The sequence below is a fragment of the Nelumbo lutea genome, chromosome 1 (assembly GCF_056320005.1).
Source record: "Nelumbo lutea isolate HS-2025 chromosome 1, American lotus-T2T, whole genome shotgun sequence".
Classification (NCBI taxonomy): Eukaryota; Viridiplantae; Streptophyta; class Magnoliopsida; order Proteales; family Nelumbonaceae; genus Nelumbo; species Nelumbo lutea.
This window is the reverse complement of record NC_142684.1, coordinates 165,668,250-165,672,186: the sequence shown is the minus strand read 5'-3', so window position 1 is coordinate 165,672,186 and position 3,937 is coordinate 165,668,250. Positions and strand designations below refer to the sequence as shown.

General features: G+C 40.3%; 1 non-coding gene across 1 annotated transcript; it reads right to left on the bottom strand.

The window, feature by feature from the left end:
- Nucleotides 1–1,343: 1,343 nt before the first annotated feature.
- On the bottom strand, nt 1,344–1,450 carry LOC148878931 (small nucleolar RNA R71). The gene has a single exon (XR_016106410.1). It is a non-coding gene; the product is annotated as a small nucleolar RNA R71 (small nucleolar RNA).
- Nucleotides 1,451–3,937: the final 2,487 nt, after the last annotated feature.

Sequence of the window (3,937 nt, the reverse complement as noted above, 5' to 3'; positions counted from 1 at the left end):
GTTCTGTAGTTAATTTATTTTCTTGCTTTTTAATTCAAGTATTCATTGGTTCTTGTGCACATTTTTATTGGATGTTAATGTTAATTAGTCTGACAAACTGAATTAATGTTGATTTTCCTACTGCTATCCATGATTTCGGTGATCCGTAATTGTCACGAATAATGGTACAAGTAGCAATTAGGTTGTTATCTTTTTGGGTCAATTGTTCGTGACAGCCTTTGACCAATGTTTTAACATGGTTCAACCTAAAAGAATCGATGGAACAAAATTCAGTAATTGCAGCTATCTCAATTATTGTTATTTTGGTTTAACTGTTTTCACAAATCTTAATGCTATCATTGTTTAACATGGAACGCTATCGTACCCAGTTGAGTGGTGATAAGTGTTGATCGAATGCTGGGTTTGGTCAACTGAATTAGGAAAACACAAGGTTTATTATGGCTATCCTAATAAATCTAAGGTTAAATGCTTGAATTGCAAGAATGCTGAATTGTACCTAGGATCGATGGCCAATCGATTTAACCCGAGCCCTTGAACCAGAATTCGGTAAGACTGATTTTCTCTTGTTTGTTTAGTTTGTTATTCTTTTAATTTTAGTTATTTAATCCCACACAATTACTTTACCCATTCGGCTAAGAGATTATTGATTTGCTCCCTGTGGGATTCGACCTAGAACCACTTTTACTGCAAACATTTTATTGTGGGACTAGTACTAATTTTGAGGGCTAAGACAAACCCATCAAAATTTTGGTGCCGTTGCCGGGGAGCATCTTTAATTTCTTTGCTATTACCTTCCTCTTGTTAATCTCTTTTGTTTTATGACTCGTGCTTCTCAACGAGGTGAACTCGAGTACAATCCCGAAATTGAGATGACCACCCGTCGTTTAAGAAAGGAGGCGAAGCAAAGGAAGGATGGTTCACCAAAGAAGGTGAATTCAGATTGTGATCTTCCCATTTTCGAAGAAGTAGAAAGAATGGCTGATAGAGAGAGGACATTAAGGGAGTTGGCTGCACCAATTCTGAACCAACAACCTTTATGCATCACGTACCCCACTCTTGAGGTAGCCTTTGAACTCAAATCTGGTTTGATTCAATTATTACCTCTGTTTCATGGTTTCCCAGGTGAGGACCCTCACAAACATCTAAAGGAATTTCATGTCGTCTGTTCAAGCATGAAACCCCACGGTATGACCAAGGACCTGGTAAAACTCATAGCCTTTCCATTTACTTTAAGAGATAAAGCAAAGGATTGGTTTTATATTCTCCCTCCCAGTTCTGTATGCACATGGGATGAAATGAATAGGATATTTTTAGATAAATATTTTCCTGCATCCCGGGCTGCGAATATAAGAAAAGAAATATGTGGAGTTTGGCAGTTTGGTGGTGAGACATTATATGAATATTGGGAAAGGTTTAAGCAACTTGTTGCTAGTTGTCCCCACCACCAAATTCCTGAACAATTGTTAATCCAATACTTCTATGAAGGGTTTCAGCCCATGGATAGAAGTATGGTCGATGCAGCCAGTGGAGGAGCCTTGGTGAACAAGACACCCGAAGCGGCCAGGGAGTTAATCTCCAACATGGCCAAAAATTCACAACAGTTCGGTGCTAGGACAGACGGTACCATTAGATGGGTTAATGAGGTAAGCCATGTAAATTTAGAAAATCAGATTTCTAAACTAACTGCTTTGGTAAGACAACTCGCTGCAGGACAAGTACAAACTGCCAGGGTATGTGGTATCTGTTCAATTCCTGGCCATCCTAGGGACATGTGTCCATCATTGCAAGATGGTTCGATGCAACAAGTCAATGCCGTAGGAAGATTCCCGGGCCAGCCCCAATGAAAGTATGATCCCTACTCCAATTATTACAATCTGGGGTGGAGAGATCACCCAAACCTAAGCTACGGGAACCAAGGAGGACAGCAGCAATACCAGCCCCATTTTTTCAGTCGACAGCCCCAGTTTTCAACATCCATCACAGCGCAAAGCCAACCCTCGAATTCAGGTATGTCATTAGAAGATATAGTTAAGGCTCTAGCTACTAATACTCAGCAATTTCAACAGGAAACAAGAGCCAGCATTCAGAATTTGGGGAACCAAATCAGCCAACTTGCCACTGCCGTTAGCAAGTTAGAGGTGCAGAGCTCCGGGAAACTACCATCACAAATGGTAGTCAACCCCAAGGAGAGTGTAAGTGCAGTGGTGCTAAGAAGCGGGAAGGAACTACAACTAGAACCTACATCACCAAGTAAGGTGGATAAAGGGCAGGAAGAAAACAAGGTGCAGGACTCAAGAGTTAGAGAGAACGTTTCAGCCATGATCAAGAGGACCTTACCAGAAAAACATGCTGATCCAGGTATGTTCACCCTACCTTGTGCGATTGGCAATAAGCAAATCGAGCATGCCATGCTAGACTTAGGTGCATCTATCAATGTCATGCCATACTCGATTTACTATGCTTTGAGATTAGGTCCTTTAAGGGAAACTAAAGCTGTTATCCAATTAACTGATCATTCTAACGCCTTCCCAGAAGGGATTGTTGAGAATGTAATGGTGCAGGTTAACGATTTAATTTTCCCAACTGATTTTTACATTCTGAAGATGGAGGAGGACACGATCGAAAGTTCAGCCCCACTTCTATTAGGCAGGCCATTTATGAAAACGGCCAAGACCAAAATAGATGTGGATGAGGGTACCCTCTTCGTCGAATGTGACGGAGAGACTATTAAATTTAATATTTTTGAAGCTATGAAGTACCCAAATGAAGACCATTCGGTTGACACTATTGGTCCAACTGTGCAGGAATTTTTTGAAAAAGATATGAATGAGGAGCTAGAATCGAGTGCACAATTGGATACGAAGGCCCCTATTCCAGATTTGAACCCGCCCATGATGGATGGAAGGGGGGCACACCGAAAGCTGAAACCAAGAGAGCTAAAGTAGCAAAGGAGGACGTCGAGCATAACGACGTTAAACAATTGCGCTTGTGGGAGGCAACCCATTGTGTTTAGTTAATTTTGTTATTTCGTTTGGTTTTTGATTTTTGTGTTTAGCAGGAACCCAACAAGACAAACAGGGAAGTACCCCCAAATCCTTCTACTTTATGCATAATCACATACATTAGGGACAATGTATAACTTAAGTATGGGGGGATTATGGAAATTTGATGGAAATTTGGGATACCTTATCTTCTTTAAATTTCTGCTCCCTGGGAACTTATCCTTGAACGATTTCAACTTATTAGGAATCATGTGCTTAGGCTAAATAGATAAGATAGGATGCAAGTATGACTAACTGAATCTTTCTTGGCTGCATATGGTACCTCATGATTTTAATCGATCAATAGGCAAGATGCATAAGGGTTTGATTGATTTTCACATAATTATCTGTCAAACATGGGTTGATTATTCTAGAACTTGCTGTGTTAGGCATATAGAGACCACGATCAATGAATTCATGGATCAGGCGGTGAAACCCTGTGATTCTTGTGAAAAAAAAAAAAAAAAAAAAGAGAAAGGGAGTTTGAAACTAAAATCGTGATTAATGTGAGATGGAGCATAAAATGCACTTACATCTAGAAACAAAAAAAAAAAAACAAGTGTGAGATGGAGCATAAAATGCACTCACATTTAGAAATGAAAGCAAGTGTGAGATGGAGCATAAAATGCACTCACATCTTGAAAAGAAGGCAAGGGTGAGATGGAGCATAAAATGCACTCACCCTAGAACCCCAACCCCATTCTCACCTTCAGATCCTAGGAATTGACACTAAGTGGTGAAGATGTGATACATAGCAAGCTTATGGCAATAAGCACACCTTATTTTGATTCAAAGGAAAGTAATTGCATCTGGCTGAATTGGTTTGTTAAAAGCAATGAGCACCCGTGCATTCCAAGGAGTTTCAGCCCTGGAAGGCTTGTCTCCTTGACTATCGA